This window comes from Lissotriton helveticus, chromosome 11 (assembly GCF_964261635.1).
Source record: "Lissotriton helveticus chromosome 11, aLisHel1.1, whole genome shotgun sequence".
Classification (NCBI taxonomy): domain Eukaryota; kingdom Metazoa; phylum Chordata; class Amphibia; order Caudata; family Salamandridae; genus Lissotriton; species Lissotriton helveticus.
In genome coordinates, this window is record NC_136072.1 from 53680544 (window position 1) to 53698427 (window position 17884).

At 44.1% G+C, this 17884-nt stretch overlaps 1 protein-coding gene across 1 annotated transcript in view; it reads right to left on the reverse strand.

The window, feature by feature from the left end:
* LOC144790700 (solute carrier family 12 member 9-like) overlaps window positions 1-17884 on the reverse strand; it is a 525473-nt gene that overhangs the window by 94454 nt on the left and 413135 nt on the right. The window lies entirely within an intron of this gene.

Consider the following 17884-nt stretch of genomic DNA (forward strand, 5'->3'; position numbering starts at 1 on the left):
TCCGCTATGGCTCTCTGCATTCATCTATGCTGCCCCTGAGTCCTTCTATCGCCTGGCATTTTTTTTTAGAAAAGGCAGAAAGATCTATGCACCAACTGGGGTTGTGTGAGCCTGGCAGAGAAATAGAAGGGTGTCAAGGAAAGACAACCCCAGAGAAAAAGAAAAAGGATGGGGAATATAAAGAAATGGAGAAAGAGTGACAGGAAAGTAGAGCAAAGTAAAGAAATAGAATGTCCCCAAGCCTACCAGCAAGGTATCATTTTTTTTTTAAGCAGCTTGGTTTAATAGTGTGTCATGTGTTGGTCAGATTAGAGGTGAAATCTAAGTCTCCTGTACCTATGTCAGTACTGGGATCTGTGTCAGTCCTGGGGTACTGGTGCCTAGAGGAAGTCACAGTTGATGCCTCAGGGGTGTGACAGCCGTCCATGTGACATCTTAAGATGTGTGTGGATGGGGGGTTTGTGAATGTTGTAGGGAAAGCTGCAAAGGAACCGGATGGCACTGTGCCCCTTCAATGGGCATCTTAGTTGTGCAGCAGTACACCATTTCCTTGTGAGAGCCCTGTCAATGTGAGCAGTACTGGGACTCATGGAGCCAGCACTGACAAGTCAATGCACTTCAATCAATAAAATCAATCAATCAATCATGATTTATAAAGAGCAGCTAATCACCCGATAAGGTAGCCAGGCGCTTCAAACGTGGCTTGCATCATCTGACACAATACTTATATTGAAATGCATGAATGTTCATCAAAAGAGATGCAGTCTGTTGAGACCTGCTCGTTTTGTGCTGCTGTGGAAGTTATAACACACGCATGCACGCGCACACACACACACACACATGCACGCGCGCGCACACACACGCATGCACACACATGCATGCACGCCCGCCCGCACACACACGCATGCACGCGCACATACACATGCACGCGCGCGCACACACACATACGCATGCACGCGCGCACACACACACACTCATGCACGCGCGCACGCACACACATGCACACACACACACATGCATGAATGCACACGTGCTCGCACACACACATGCGCACACACACACGGATGCACGCGCGCACACACACACACACACACACACGCATGCACGCGCGCGCACACACACACACACACACACGCTGTGCACTGAACTGTAGTGCAGCAGTACGTACTAGAACGTCTTCTGACGCCCGAAGTGGAAATGTTATGCATGTATCAAGACTAAAATTACTGCGTTGAGGATTTAAGACAAACTGCAGGACTATTACAGATTCCTTAGTGTGCCATTTATTGATGAAAGTGTCTTATAGACTGTAAATTGAGTAGGTCACTTACATCAGCCAGACCACCTCCTGAGTGACTCTGCCCCAAAGAGACACACCCCTGCCAGCCTCTGAAATGTTTCTTATACAAACACACACTGCAACAAATATAAGCACAGCCTTGGTGTTGCACCTGTTAAAATTGTTAAGAGACACCATGAGAACGTGTGAGAGAACGTGTGGAAAGTAAAAGCGAATAGTGAGTGAGTTTGTGAACGTGTGTTTCACAGTGAGAATGGGAAGAGCTGCATGCGCATGCGTAAAAACGTGTTTCTGAGAGTATGAAATGGGCGTTTAAGTGTGTGAGGTTTTTTAAAAAGTGTGTGAAGTGTGATGTGTTTGAGCCTCTGTGTGTGAAAGGGGGTGAATGTATTTAGACTTTGTGAAGTGTGAATTACCCCTGTTACTTACTGAGCGAAAGTTAGAACTGAGATGTTTAAAATCTCTGCCCCAAATAATGTGACAAGACACCAGATTCGCTATTGTGATGTTTTTGATGCACCCTCTGTAACTGTTTCGTTTGACATGTTTTTGACGCCTGTACATCCCTGATCATCCTTCCTCCCATAATTGTGAAGTGCTCTGATATCCCTCGGGATCATGTCTGCGCTATATAAAACTTTATAAATAAATAAATAAATAATTAAATAAATAAATGTGGTAGTAACAAAGTGGCTTTCCAAATTGGTCATAACAGGCTGCATTTCAAAATATCCCATGGTAGAGATATCTTTGGGTATCCAGCAAGTTCCAAGATACAATGGGGTTTTAATAACTCTGATAATAAATAGACTTGCAGGAAAGATCTGTGTTCAATGTAGTCAATGGTTTGACTTTTCATAAAATTGCACAGATGTTCAATGTGCCTGCTGTAAACCACAGCGTGTAACTGCAGATCACAGATTCCTGTTTTATGTAGAGAGCTCAGTTGGTTACTGTTTGTTTTGTTGCAGAGATCCTTGTGGTACCTGCAGGTCACACATTTTTAAAATCATTCATTGTCTTATAGCTTAGTGAGGTAGAACCCTGCATCAAAGAGCTACATGCAAAAAACTACAAGGCATATGTTTAGAACCTTACTGTCTTTTCCTCAATCTGTTGTTATTCTAAGGTTGCTAAAAAGGGTTACCTTAGGTAGCAATAAACTCTTAATAGTAAGTGCTATATAAATGGTTATTAGTGTAATAAGTCAAGTGGAGATCTCCAATATACTGGACCAATGCGCACCCAGACTAAAAGACAAACCCAACAGGAGAACACCATCGGAGAAATGGTTCCTGCCTGAACTCAGGATACTAAAAAGAAAGTGTCAAACGCTAGAGCGTAAGTGGAGACTGTTAAAACACGATAAGGATAGATTGTTATATAAAGTAGAGATGAAAATTTACAATAATGCCTTTAAGAAGGCAAAGAAGACCTATTTTGTGAATAAATGATAACCGCAACTCACCGAAAGAGCTCTATAAAATAGTAAAAGAATTATGCAAACCAGAAAGTATGTCCCAAACTCTGCCCCCTTCAGAAGAATGATGCGAGAAAATTAGCAAATTCTTTTCTGACAAAATCAGCGAGATATACTCTTCATTCAGAAATCATCCCCCCTCAGTTGAGACCGAATGGGAATAATCCCTGGTTCCTCACCCTGAGTCCCAAACCCATTTGAGCAATTTTATCCCTCTTTTACAGAGGAACAAGCCGCAAAAGCTATGGCCGAAGTTAAATCGGGATCCCCACTTGACCTATGCCCTCACTTCATATTCTCACTGATTATACCAGCACAATATCCTCTTGTAACTCGCCTATTCAACAAATCTCTGGACACTACTGTATTCCCAGAGAACTGGAAAAAGCCGTTGTGGTCCCTCTAATGAAGACCGTTATAGAATCAGGAGGAACTGGAGCGTTAAGAAGCCCAGGAAAGATTCCTTAAAGCTAAGCATAATCCATTCTGAACTGCCCCAGAGTTATCAAGAGGACATTTTCGGGGGTTTCTATTGAGAGAGAACGATTGATTCATTTTTGTCCTGAAGAAGGTGGCCCAGAATTATACAAGAGCCAACGAAACGCGTCGATGCATTGATTGATGTTACATCCCAGGAACTATTTGAGTGTTCAATAGACAAATTGATTTATGGACCCTCGCAACATACTGTTATGAATTCGAGATCGAGTAACGCATTTATGATGTTTTTATGATTATACACTGTCCTTTGTTGTTCTCTTGTTTTTATTGTTTTTTAATTGACATATAGAATTGCATTTGCCCAATGAATTTGTTATGAGTTTACCCACATGATTCCTTTTTAATCTTGTTGCATATCACATGTAATGTTATTAAAACCCTGTTTGTCCTTTTCACATTAGTTTTCTATCCGTGTTGCTTTACATAATCTATTGTGGGGATCATGAATGGTTTGTGAATGGTGCAATTATAGCTGGTGTGTATGCCTTGGTTGGATTGGAAACCTTGATGAGTTTGAGTTTTGACTGACTGATATCACTGATTTCAGTGTGGTGTAACTTTCCCCAGGAGAAACCTGATTTCTTAAATACCTGTGGTACCCCTTCTCTTGGGCGTGGGGTCACTCCCTTCCTCTCTTTTGAAGATTCAAAATAAGACACATAGCCTAAAATAGAGGGCTGATGCCTCAACCTGGTGGAGTGTCTGAGTGAAAGGCATCAGACCTGCAGAGTTGTTTTATTTAGTTTCATGGGCGTTGTATAAAGTTGGTGACAAGTATGAACGAAGGCATAGAGACGTTTCCCAACTAGCCGTGTAGCGGGTATCAGCAGAACATGTGATTAGAATCAACATGATGATCACTTGAACAAATAAACAGTTATTGAAGTTTTAATGCAACTGTGGAGTCTTCGTTTGAATGACAGTGTGGCGGTGTGTCTTGAATGGCCTGAGTGTTGGGGATCGGGCGTCACAGTAGGTCACCCACCATGGGTAGGGTGTACGCGGGGTGTGTTAGCGGGCATTGCTAGTAAGGGGATATCAGCCCAATGTCGAAGTCCCTGTGAACCCAGGGCGTGGAGTGCGTGTCCCACAGAGGACTATTAGTGGTAGTCATGTGAGTAAGGGAGATGGCGTGCCAGGGGAATGGTGTGGTTTCTCTACACAGGGTGAGAGGCCCACCCATGTGCGTGGAAGTGTGGGATGAAGTGTGTGATGGTCAGACATGATTCACAGGGGGGCTTGCGTCATTTTTGGCCCCAACCTGAAGCAAGAAGGTGTCCCAGCATTCGCCACCGGTCCTTGTGTCCCCCGTATCCAGAGTAGCCGCATAGTGTTGGCCTCTGTCCGTGTCCACGTCCACGTCAGCAGTGCGGGTAACCAGCGCTGGAGATCTGGGGTAGCTGGCGCCTTCCATGCCACGGCTATCAGCCTTTTGAATACCATAAAGGCAAGATCAATAAACCTCTGGAGATGTCGGTCACCTGTCACACAGGCGTGTGGATTTCGTAATACCAATGGGGTCAGTAATTGTAGTTACTCTTTATAAGGGCCTATGTAGGATACTGAACTTGGAGTGGATGAAGGTCAGTCTCACGACAATTCGTACTGAAACCTTGCTTGCGTAGATAGTTCATGTCTGCCTTGGTGTTATCAAGCAAGCATTAGGAAGTGGTTTCAGAGAACCAATCGCTGCCGCTGCCAGTGAAGTGGGTGAAATGAGTTCAGGCCTGACACTAGAGCGGTTGCTTCTAAGTGGCTTGTCCGCGAGCGCTTATTCCCCAGTCCTCGCGAGAGTACAAACGCAGCTTTACAAAGCGGCGCCAGTGCCCTGTAAATAGCACCAATTGTGTCTGATCAGACAGAAGCCACAAAGGGACATTCGCAGAGCAGACAGGTGCGGTCTGCCGCCCCGAATGGTTCTTTAATAGCGATTTCTATTGGTCGGTGCCAGTGTGTCCTGCAATCTCCAGTCCTGGGAACCTAATGAAAATCTTGATTAAGGTGGTAACTAAACATACATGCAATTTTCAGCAAATTCATACCATCCATCAGCCTGGAGAGCTGGTGTCCTTGGAGGGAGAGGGACTGTGCTGAGGTGCAGAAGCCTCGCTTCACTGCAGAGCCTGACGACTCACTTAAAATTTCAGTGCTAAGCTCATCTTACAGGAGCTAATGCTTGTTTTACGAGGGCAAGGGATTCTCGAAAGCTGAACTCGCACCTCTGAACCAATTGATGGAGTAATAGTACTGATGGGCAGATGCATTTTAAGGCATGGGCAAAGTGGGCTCTGGTACCGGGCCCCAGCCTTTAAGGGCCCGATAGAGTTAGCTCTGTTCTACAGACAGTCTTGCCCTGATGATCTTGAATAATTCTTAACCAGTTTGTTGTAAAAACATTTTCCTTTAATTTACTTGGCAGATATGTGAGAGTCTGTTATAGACATTTTGCAGAGCAATGTTGTGTTTATATTTCATGCAACATCCATAAAATAGTTTCTTTTAGATCAAAACATGACCTCATATATGAGACATGGGAGGGGGTCACAGAGATTATATGCAGTAATATTAGTGAGCTGCTGCTGTGTTACATTATTGAAAACACCCACTATTATAACTGAATATTAGATGTAAACACATTTAGAATTTGGACGAGTTTGTCTGTGCACAGTGAGTGACCTGGCCAAAGTGGGCATGAAAGAGCCCAAGTATGGATCATATATTCAAAGCTGTTCTGAACAGGACCCCCCAAAATTAATTAGATACAGAGCCCCCAAAATCCTTAAGATTTAAATACTTCTACAGAGTCGGCGAATTGAAGGACCTCTGTGATGATGCGCTGGAAAGTTTGAGAACTCCCGCATACTCTTAAGCTTGTGGCCACCCACAAACTTTTTCCACCCTATTCCACTCTTACAATCGAATTAAGTCCTTTAGAAGCCCTGAGCACTTAAAAGATTTTGGTACCCCAATGTATATCTAAATCAAAGCATAAACAATAATAAACTATAAAATAAAATTTTGTTTTTCGGAATGAGACAAAACTTATCAGTAAGATGGAAAATAATGTTTATTTTTGTATACTCCCACTTTATTTATAGGTTCAGCTGCACCATTTGCAGGTTTGCACCATCTGGTCCATGGTAAATCCATCAATGGAAAATTTCTGAGGTGGCCCCTTCCCTTGATGCCCTCAGCACGTGCATATTTTCCTTGATGGTTAATCCAGCCCTGCTTACAACAGCCGAACATTCACGACAGTCACATGGCAGAGTAAATCCTTTTTGAGGGTCGAAATCTATAGATAGAGTTTCTCCACAGGAGAAAAAAGTAGCATCTCTAATATTGGGAGGACCAGAGGACACCTGGTGGGTGTAGTAACCCTAGTCTCTTACAGGTGTTCCATAGTTGTGAAACGTATCCCTGCAGGGTTTCCCGACTACACTGGATTCCGCTTGAGACATTGGGTTTAAGCACACCATGCGTGACTCTTATGTGTCCCTCTAGCCTTAAACCCTGTGGCAGTGGGACGAAAATCTGCAGGGAACTATTTTTCCAGCATCTCAGGCCTGGTTATAGCCCCATGAGTATCTTCAGGGAAACTCATCCTCTTGAATCACGAGTAGGACTCCTGGTTTTATGGTATTTATTTTCTTAACATTACCTCTGTATTTTTTCATATTTATTTTTGGGCCATTTTATTAGTATTTACGCATTTTTATTTTGTATTTTGAGAAAAAAAGAAGTCGTAAAATGGTATATTTCCACACTTATTTAACTGACAAACATGCACTCATACTTTGATGCCTGTCGTCTATTTATAAACTAAACAGCCAATTATAACAAGACACTACACCCACAGGTAAATATTAGAAGTATTCTAAAGATATGTGGGCATAAATGGCGGTATTTAAACAAATCTCATCCGTTTTGTTAACTTCCCATGCCGTCTATCTGCTCAGTCATTGTCCTGGAATTTATGAAAGACAGCATGGGTGGTCACTCACAAGAAGCACAATTTTGTGTATTTTTCCACTTTTAAAAATAAATACAGACAGGAAACACATTGTTTTCTATCTCTATTTATCTGTAAAAATCAGTAAAAACGGAAAACTGGTAGCCTTAATCATGAGTGTCACAAGCAGCCTTCCATCAAAGCGATAACCTGCTGCCAGAATTGCTATGAATTGGAAGTACAGGGTCACTGTCACCCCAGGTGGGTCACAAAATGGGACACTGCAATGAGATGCTCTCCTTGTGTAGAAAAAAAAGGAAAATATACTGATGTTTTAGGAATCCTCAATAAAATCCCATGAGCACTCCTGAAAGCCTGTGACAGTCACAGGATTTTAGGAGCTGACTTGGAAAGGGTTGCAAATTCCAGATGTTTGCAAATCTGCCTTCCTGTGAGGGGGAAAACCTGTGGATGCATTTTAAGACCATCTTTTTTTTATAAGGGGTGCTGGTGAACATGGCTTCCCTTCAGACTCCAGCTATCCCTCAATAAAGTCAGTTCTATCCACATGTTAACCTCGCACCTTAATATATTACACCGATATACTCATTAGCATCAAATGCTCTCTCCGTTCTCCAAGTGTTATACACCAGTTTCAAACACATATTACAAATCTCAATAATTTAGGACACAATTTGCAAAATTACAATGCCCTATCATCTTTGCATATTTGATAAATCTGGTTGGTTCTCTGTCCGCCTCTCCATCCGTTTACGGCTATCCAAGCACCTATGTGTCAAAAGTGTAATTTCGCAAAGTGCCATCCAGTTCTATGGCTCTAATTTCATCGAGTGTCCTTGCTTCGAAGACACCTCTGTCTTGAATATAGATAGTTCTCTTCATAATACCTATCTAGCTCCATTGATAATGGTGAGGCCCATTCTCTACGACTGTGTTCAGCACGAATCTGTGTTGAGTACTGTCGTTTACCACTAGTGTCCCAGAGCGAGTACTATTATGCTCCATTTGGATATCCAAGGGCTTAAGTTAGAGGTTGGCAGATGGGATATTCCATCATAAACATGGCTGTTATCCTTTTTCGAAATCTTATAAGTACAGCCGGCTATAATGCACTTCTAATATGATGGACGGGATATCCACCTCTTTGTGGTGAGTTTCCTCTTTCCCAGTGGCGACCTATCTACGGTGGTGGGAAGAGGAATGGTGGAATTGGGGATCAGTAATAAATTTAAAATAAAAAAAGACTTGCCTGCCGCTCCACTCCTGCTGACGTACCCGGTTGCCTCGTTGCTCCTCTCGTCTGGCCCGGATGTGGATAGGCCTTAAGGAACAGCTCCCCACCCAATCCAGACACTGCTCTTATAGCATGAGAGCAGTGCCAGGATTGATCTAAGTGGCCTCGTGTGCCACCCAGACAGTGCCTTGGAGCGTGTGGCTTTTCTCCAACCCAGTTGGAGAAACACAAGTGCGCATGTCTGTTTGGCTGGCCTAAAATGCCTGGCCAAACAGACATGTGCACTTATAAGTGCACACTGCTTCTCCTCCCTGCCATGCCCAGCCCGCTCCACCCTATACTTATTGCGCGGCTCATACTGCAATAAATAAAATGATAATAACATTGTGTTATTATCATTTTATTTATCATCTGCTGGATAGGCAGTGGGGCGACGCTCCTCTGCCATTACGGAGTAGCCGCCCCTGCACTTTCCCCAGCTCTAGGTAATAGATACTACCCTTGATTCCCCAAGGGTAACAAGTAGAGCAGTTAGCTCCCAAGAAGTTGGTATTTGGTTTGGAATACAGAAAGAGTTTGATCACATGTCAGATGGGAGTTATACATTTTAAAATTAATAAGTCTTCATTTACGCTTAGCTTGGGGGGTATGAAAAATGAAGCACAACACCGAAAAACATCGAAGCACCATCTGAAGATGTGATTTGACCCTAAAAGGCCTCACTTCTAACATGGAATGGTGCTATAAACAAAATGGCATAAGGACCTATGTATAATAATATTGATAGGGCAGGGAAAAATGTTAACTACATACGCAAAATCTGCAAAATTTCCGAATTTGAAGTCTGTGGCTCCTGTCCACCATGACCCCACAGCAATTCCATCGACATTGGAATCCTGTTAGAACCAAACATCTGTGCTTATTGGCATGTAAGGATGGATGTAGGCTGTGGGACCCCAACTTCGATGGTTTTATTGAGATATAGGCTATGGGAGGAATGTAGGCCTCTCGGATCCTGACATTTGTGCTCATTGGGGTGTAGGCTACTGCAAGAATGTAGGTCTGCTGGATCCAAACACGTGCGCTTATTTGGATGTAGGCTGTAGACATTTAAGTTACTGGTTGAAGGGGGTGAACCAGTAATAAAGTGAAAACACAACACAAGAAAGATCCCATGCCAATTTAGAAACAGAGTGAAAATGTAAGAAATTATTTGAGACCAAAACACCAAAAATCTAATTAGTAGACCTGAGGAAATGCAATTTTAGTGATTTAAGTGAAAATAGTTCCTGAAAGCACAAAGCACCAACTGTGCTTATCTGGTTACGCTGGGCCAGGACAAAGTCACAAGTACAGGCTGACCGCTATAGAGCACGGGCCGGATACAGGGACCAAGTTAGGCCGCCTGAACAAAGCACCTTAAATCTTGGTTGCAAAGTGTTGCGAGATCTCATGACCGAGGAGCTGCGAAATGCAATGCGGAGTCCTACGTCGGGAATATATAAAACAGCAGTGGTTCTGAAGAGCTGCAGTGCTGCAATGCCAAGTCTAGCAGTGGTGGTTTCGAGGAGCTGTGCGGCTGCGATGCGAAGTCGTGCGTTGAGGACGAGCCTCGCAGCAGCGGTTCTGATGCTGTGCTATTAGAAAATGTGTTGCGCTGCATCATTTCTGCCCACAGGACCAAAGGCGGGCTAGCAGGGAACCTTCAGGCCCACTTTTAAGGGTCCAGGACTAGGATGGCATAACGTAGGGTGGACGAGACTCACAGCAGAGTTCAGGTGCTGGGTCCAAGGTGGCTGAAACCTTTTCTGTCCCTCATGCTCTGATCAGGAGGCCAGCCACCTAGCCAGAGAGTCAATGTGGTGGTCCTGGGTTCAAGATGCAGGTCCAATCCTTTTCACTCAGGCAGCAGAGTAGCAGTAAAGTCCAGTGGCATCCCTTCTTGCAGCAAAGCAGCACAGCAGTCTATCACAGGTCCGGAGATGTACTCAATTGTTGAGTCTGAGGGTCCAATATTTATACCTAATGCCAGCTTTGAAGTAGGAGAAGGTTCTAGATGTTTCCACCCCCTGAGGTGCCTGGAGCTTCCTCTTTCCCTGTCCTGAACCCATCTTGTATGAGCATGTCAGGCAGAGCCTTTCTGATGTACAAGTGTGGTAGGTGACAGCTCCACCCCCTATCAAGTTAGAGATGGCCCAGCCTGCCAACACCTATTCCACATTTGTCTCACTGTCTGGGGGCAATACACAAAGACCAACTGCCAAGCATGCCTAGTCATTTGATCCAGGATATAGGCTGCAGGCACTAAATGGTTGGGACAAGAAAATGGCAACTTTCTAAAAATGTCATTTTCAGAATTGTGACTTACAATTCAACTTTATCGTTAACAAGAGTTTAAAATTACAATTCTTTATACACCAAACTTGATATTTCTACTTGCTCCCAATTGAAAGTTATCTTTTAGTAAATGTAATGATGTAGCTCAATGTTATCCTATGGGAGGAGTAGGCCTAGCAATAGTGAAAACAAATGTAAGAGTTTTCACTACCAGGTTAGTTAAAAGTGCATGTCCAACGTTTCAAATACACTGCACCTTGCCCTATGGGCTGTTTATGCCTAACCTGGGGTGACCTATATGTATTAAAAGGGAAGGTTTAGGCCTGTTAAAATTCTTATTTTGCCAGGTCGCAATGGCAGTTTAAAACTGCACATTCAGGCTCCAATGGCAAGCCTGAGACATGTTTAAAGGTCTACTTAAGTGAGTGGCACAAACAGTGCTGCAGGCCCACTAGTAGCGTTTAATTTACTGTCCCTGGGTATATGTGGTACCAGTTTACTAGGAACGTACATGTAAATTAAATGTGCCACTTGGGTGTAAGCTAATGTCACCATGTTTAAAGATGAGAGCACACACACTTTAACACTGGTTAGAAGTGGTAAAGTATGCAAAGTCCTAAAGCCGGCAAAAATAAAGTCAGTAAAAACAGGAGGGAGGAAAGGAAAAAGTAGGGAGAAAGCCACATCAAGGATGTCAGGTCCAACATAGACTATTGGACGAATGTAGGTTGTTGGAGCCAAGCAAAATATTTGGATGCAGGTTACTGAAAAGCAGGAAAGCTTTTATAGGCCTGTAGGCTACTGGAGCAACATGTTTGTGTCTACTGAGATAGAAATCTTTGGAATGAAATATTGCTGTGTAATAAAATGAGAACCACTGGAATCATTCATCAATATCTAATGGAAAGTAAACTCTTTGGGGCCAAATGAATGTGTCTATTGGGATGTAGACTATTGTAAACCTACTTCGCAGTTGTTTAGAATATTGAAATCAAGCGTGGTGTCCTGGGGAAGGCATGCTGTACGAAGCACCAAGATGAGATCTTTTAACAGTGTTTATGATAAGTGTAAACCCGATTAGGACAGGTGACCCTTCCGAACCTCCACTAACCACCAAGTGTAGACAGTTCTGTAGATGGTGGTCTGACCAAGTACTTTCACTGTAATAAAATGGCCTCTATATGCTTCATGTTGTGAACCTCTCAATACCCTCTATCATTTATAGTCGTTCAATCTACCAGGTTTGTTGGCTGCAGGTGGCTGTGTGTTGTTGTGAGCAATAGTGGACAGGCTGGCACAAAGTGAGAAAGAACAAAAAACTAAACATGCATAGAAAAGGGCAAACTTTTGGTATTTGTACATTGAAAAGGTGTTCGCATGACTCACCAGCTACTCATAAGAGTTTCTGTACAGCCAATAACATTGCACTCTTCACTCACACACAAAAACAAGTACAGCATGTTCAGCAGCAGTGCAAGCTTCTATTACAACTCAAAGAGTTCAGCCATCAGCAGTGCAAGCTTCCCATCTGACCACAGAACTAGTACAGGACACAGAACCGGTTGCATTCCTCGCAGAAGCCATGCAAGCTTGCCTCTTAGATGGTACAAGTGGTGCTCGGACATAAGCAGTGCAGTTTCCCTTCACACACTATAGGAAACGGCAGTTGTAGTAGAATGAAGAGAAGCTAAATGAGATAAGCAGGAGAATCACTGCACCCAGCGTGGTGCAGCTCCGACACACAGCAGTTGTAACTCAGTACAGCACACTTAAGGAAAAATACTGCTAATTAGCGCTTGCTTCAGATATTTATAGTTATTTCTAAAATCATCTCGATCCCTTCAAATAAGACATCGCTTTCAAAAGTACCTCCACACCAGACCTTCCTCTTACTTCCACAGCACTTAAAGTGTGCCACAGCCATTCCAACATGGCCGAATCATTTGCTCACTATAAGGGGGGACTTCTTCATACCATTAAACATGCTGCAGACAACACAGCCATGTAGAAGTAGAAGATTCACCCTCTACTTTTCATGATTACAGCTGTAGTTACAAATACAGTTTTTTATTCTCTCACGGGCAGGGTTTTTGCTTTATTTTGATGAAGTATGAAATAATATGAGCAATAAGGGCGAGTTTTGCAAATACTGACCTCTTCCTGGGCCGTGTGGGTCACGGAAATTAATCCTTTGCTTATAGTTTGCAGTAACTGCTGACCCTCTTCTATTTCCCCTTGTGAGTTCACTAGTAGGAGCTGTTTATTAAGACTGCAGTGTGGTTCCCCCATCCAGGAAGTCTACAAACAAGCTTCCAACTTTGAAAAACTGGTAAAAGTGTGGTCGACATTTTTAATGTGAAGTTGGAAGCCATGGAGAATACATGAGAGAGCAAGCGGGACCTCATTGGAAGAGGAAAGCAACTGAGCTGTGAACTGAGTGCGAGACAGGGCACACTTTGGCAGAAGTAGCTGCCACCAAGAAGATCTTTTTGTAACATGCCACATACTGTAACATGCTGCTTGTTCCAAAATTTGATGTCTCCTAAGACTCTGGGCTGATTACAGTGCCATACTCTCTGAATAAAACCCCACTTTGTGGTAGGATTCCTGCGGCAAAAGCAATAAGTTATGATCCGTGGGAATGGCGGTGTGTTGATCTCAATGAAGATGATCACCGCGTAATGCACACAATGCCAGTGTTCTTCTGCAGACGGAAGGATATGATGGTGGGACACAGTGATGTAATACAAAATGATGGACCCCCCTGCAGAATGTGATGAGCCCCTCCAAGGCCCATATCTCAGGTATTCAAAGGCTGTGGGATGAATCTGCACCCCCTGAATGGTTGAGGGGCGCTGTGAAGGGTCGAGACCCCACTGCTCCCCGGTTGGAAGTAGATGTATGGTGTCTTGTTGCTTACTTACTCAGGGTCTGGTTACGGAAACACCTCTGTATTACTTTCCTACTAACACAACAGCACCCTAAAATGTAAAACATAAAAAAGAAGCAGAGATGTCACTGGGACAATGTAGGCCACTACACAAGCCCAAGATAAGGCCTGTGGCCACAAGACCAGGAATGGAAAGCAATTGGCACTTTTTCACTGACACGTTCCCAAGGGAAGCAAACAACAAGAGCAATCCAATGTCTCCCAGGTACACTATGCAAAAGCCTCATAGGGGAAATGACGTAACACACAGGTCCAGAAACTTCGGGAGGGAACAGCTTGGAATACGGAATATATATTTGAAGAATGCACACATATGATGAAGCTTGACTCTGACAACCATGTTTCCTTTCTCTAGTTTCCACACTGTGCCACTTAGCAGCAAATGGAAATTACATGGGGGTCCAGGGATGGCATAGGTTCACAATTGTGATCTTTATGACGATAAACGTTGTGTGATGTCACGTTCACTACCTGTGCCATTTTGGTGGCTCTGTCATGGGGATTCCCCACATGGCATCTTAAATTCTTTTTCCATTTCTGCCTTGGCTCTGATAGGTGTCAGGTTGAATGAGCTTGTGGGACCTGTCAATCAGTCCTGTTAAGGGAACACAAATCAGGTCACAAGTTCTGCTCATTGAAGAAAATGCCCCTTAAAAGTGAAAAACGTGCTTGTCCATTTAATTTATCATTTAAATTACCCGTTGTCACATGCAAAAGAGGCACGCTGAGTTACAATAGGTAGATCACTTTGACATGTTTTCAAATTTGTTTGTTCATCACTCTTGCAGTGCTGGACTGAAATAATTCCCCATGACAACTGGAATGAGAATTTGTACCCCATCAGTTTTTTTAGAACTTGGTCCATACTTGCTAGGTTTGAAGATCTGTTGGCACTAATACATAATTAACAAGCATTGGCAACGCCAATAGATCTGGCCTTTGTAAGAGCTATTGACTTTGCTAATGTGTTTAAGCTATGTTATTCACCAGCGTGACTGCTGTTCAGCATGGCTAACAGTTAGTAGTATAGAGGTGAGTGGTGTGGAGTGTCATAGAGTTGAGTAGTGGAGTAGGCCAACCTTGTAGAGGGGGTAGCCTGGCTCCTGAAAGAGAATGCCCTGCCAGATGGTCTAATCAGGCTAATGGCAAGGGTGGGTCTTTGGTGAGATCCGTGATATTGGAGAAGATGGGGTCAAGGAGGGGGCCTGCCTCATGAGTATATGGTAAGGTTATATGACCTAGATTCCGCCCACTCAAATCCTTTAGAGTGTTGTAGCCAGATGACACATTGAAGCTTCAAGATGGATGTTAAGATCACTTATGATTGTAAATTTGGCACTTTTGAGGATGTAGGGAGAGAGAGGTCGGGAGCCACCAATAAAACGGTTCCCCGCGTATCCCGGAGGCCGATAATTCAAGGTCCTGAATACTGCAAGTATGTGGGTGAGGCACAGTGAGAAAATAAAAACAAAGCTTCGCAGTCAGGAATGGGTAGCTCCTGAATTTTGCATTTGTATTTGTTCTAAAAAAAAAATGCGAATCCCGCCTCCTGCCCTCCCGGCTGAACGATGGCATAGTTCGATGGGAGTGCAGCGATAGGGACTAAGGTAGGGTGTCGTCCCGAGGCACTGCTACGCCGCGCATGTGACAGTGTTGCTTTTGAAAAATTCTTCTGTTGTGCAGTATTAATACTTAAGTTGGGGGACCTGGGGCCTTTTGATTTAAAAAAAAAAACATAATTCTCAGAAGGGAGGAGCAGGTGTTTAAATGCCCATTCTATATGCACTTGCGGCCATTTTGGGTGTGCCGTGCGTCCACATGAGTTAGCAGTCCAGTCTTTATGTGCCAACTTAGAGCGGCAGTGGTGTGGACTCCCTGAACTAAGGTCGGGTGTCGCCCCCAGGCAATACTATGCTGTGCATGCGGAAGTGTTACTTTTAAAAATTCTTGTTCTGTGCAGTATTAATACTTAAGTTGGGGGACCTAGGGCCTTTTGATTTAGAAAAAACAAATTCCCAGGAAGCGAGGACCACGTGTTTAAGTGCCCGCTTCTATATACACTTGCAGCCATTTTAGGTGTGATGCGTTTCTGCATGAGTTATCTGTCCAGTCCTTATGCGCATACTTAGAGTGGAGGTGGTGCAGATGCGCACAGCAAGCACAGCTAAGGCAAGATGTGTCTGTGCCTGACCACGCCCAAATGGGCCCAGGGGCCAGGAACCCTGCTTCTTGCCAACAATAAAGGCTTGTCTTTACATCTAAAAAATTTTGGGCACTTCAACCAGCCTGTCCTGACGTTTGCCTGTCCTCCCTAGACCGCAGGTAAACCAGCTAAGCTGTACCAACAGCAACTTCTTAGCTAAGCCTCATGATTGCAGCCACAATCTTATCCCAGGAAGAGTTGCCTGCGCCCACAACCCACCTAGCAATCAAGAAAGAAACTCTGATAGTATCACAGGGAGAAACTTCTGCTTCTTTATTATAAATTGCTGATCCCTATCTAGGTATCTACAGCACTTACTTTTGTGGGACAATACTCTGGATGCCCTGTTTCTAACAGAAACATGGTTGCACGAGGCATCTCTATTGGAGTAAAATACAGAGGCGTAGATTGAAGTGGCGTGTCATGGAGTGGAGTGGTGTAGAGTGCAGTGGTGCAAAGTGTAGTGGCTTGGTGTAAAGTGAAGAAGTGCATAGTAGAGTGCAGTGGCGTGGGGTGGTGCTGAGAGAAGTGGTGTAGAGTGTCTTAGAGTTGAGTATGCATGGTGTGGTAGCACACTGCCATTACAGACAACACATTTTCAATTGAAATGACCATTACATTTGCACAGACATATCGTTTTACTAAAACAAACGATACAGCTCACAAACGATAATGTGTGTAAATGGCATCACCTAGTGTAATGATTTGTTTAGTAAATATTACATTAGTTGTTTCCAACACACTTCAGCCTTACCAAAAATGGGCTTCATTTGTGCTCTGCTAATTCTGAAATACTTGCACAGTGCATTTGAATCTTGTTGTGCGCTAGAAAATACCCTTTCCTCTATCCCCAGTATCCAGCAAGATTGTCACACAAATCCTCTCACTTTGAATTCAGAGAAAGAAAAGTAAACACCAAGCTCCCTCAAAGACTCAGCCTGACATTTGAGCTCGGTCTTTGAATGCACAGCAAATGTGACCAGATGAGAGAAAAATGTACAGGCCTGTTTACAGAAAGGAGCATTCATGGAAGAATACAGGGAGAGGTAGTGTGAAAAGGCTTTACTCCTTGGGAGGGATCAACTGAATCTGGACAACCTAACACAAATAAATCCAGCAAATAGAAAGCCAGAAAATGTGAGTTACAAACCACAGAGCCAATGGTAAGCAATGGGTGGAATGCACTCTCAGGGAAGCTTCCTGAATGTCCCCAAGATGTCTGCTTTGACCTAATAAATGAGTGGTTTGCCCATGGTTTAGGAGTCTGATGTCAGTAAAAATGCTCCTATGACCCGGTGCCGGACACATCAATAATTTGGGGAACCTACTCCACAGCACCCTGTTTGATTCCTACCTCCTGTGCCACTCTGCCCCCATGCTTGAATGCATCCTCTCCATGCTTGCTTCTCTTTCACTCTGCATTGCTTTGCTGCCTCCTCCTCCTCCACCCTCACCTGCCCTCTCCCCTTCTTCTCAGAACACTTACTGTACAAGAATTGCCTTTCGCTTACCGCTGCTGCCCAAGGTGAAGGGGGCGGGCTGGCAGCCAGCAAAGGGGCGGGGGGAGGGTGGCAGCGAGCAGCGTCTCTAGAGTTACCTGCATCCCTCAGGATAAAAAGAGATGTGAAGGGGGGAGGGGGCAATCCTGTTATGGGGGCCAGGAGTGCAACGGCAGCTATCAGCCCAATTATGCGCTCTTAGCTGGGATTTGGAGTCCTGCGTGAGCTAAAAGCTTTTTGTGAAGCCCCGGGGTGGTGTGAGCTCCCGGGTGCTGATGCAGAGGCAAGGAGGGGCGCAAGGTGAGCGAGAGGGAGCGCTGTAACTTACGCTGTAAACGGAACAGCTTTACACGAACACTTTGAACGCTGTGGGGAGGGGAGAGCGCTGAGGGCTCGCGAACGCCACA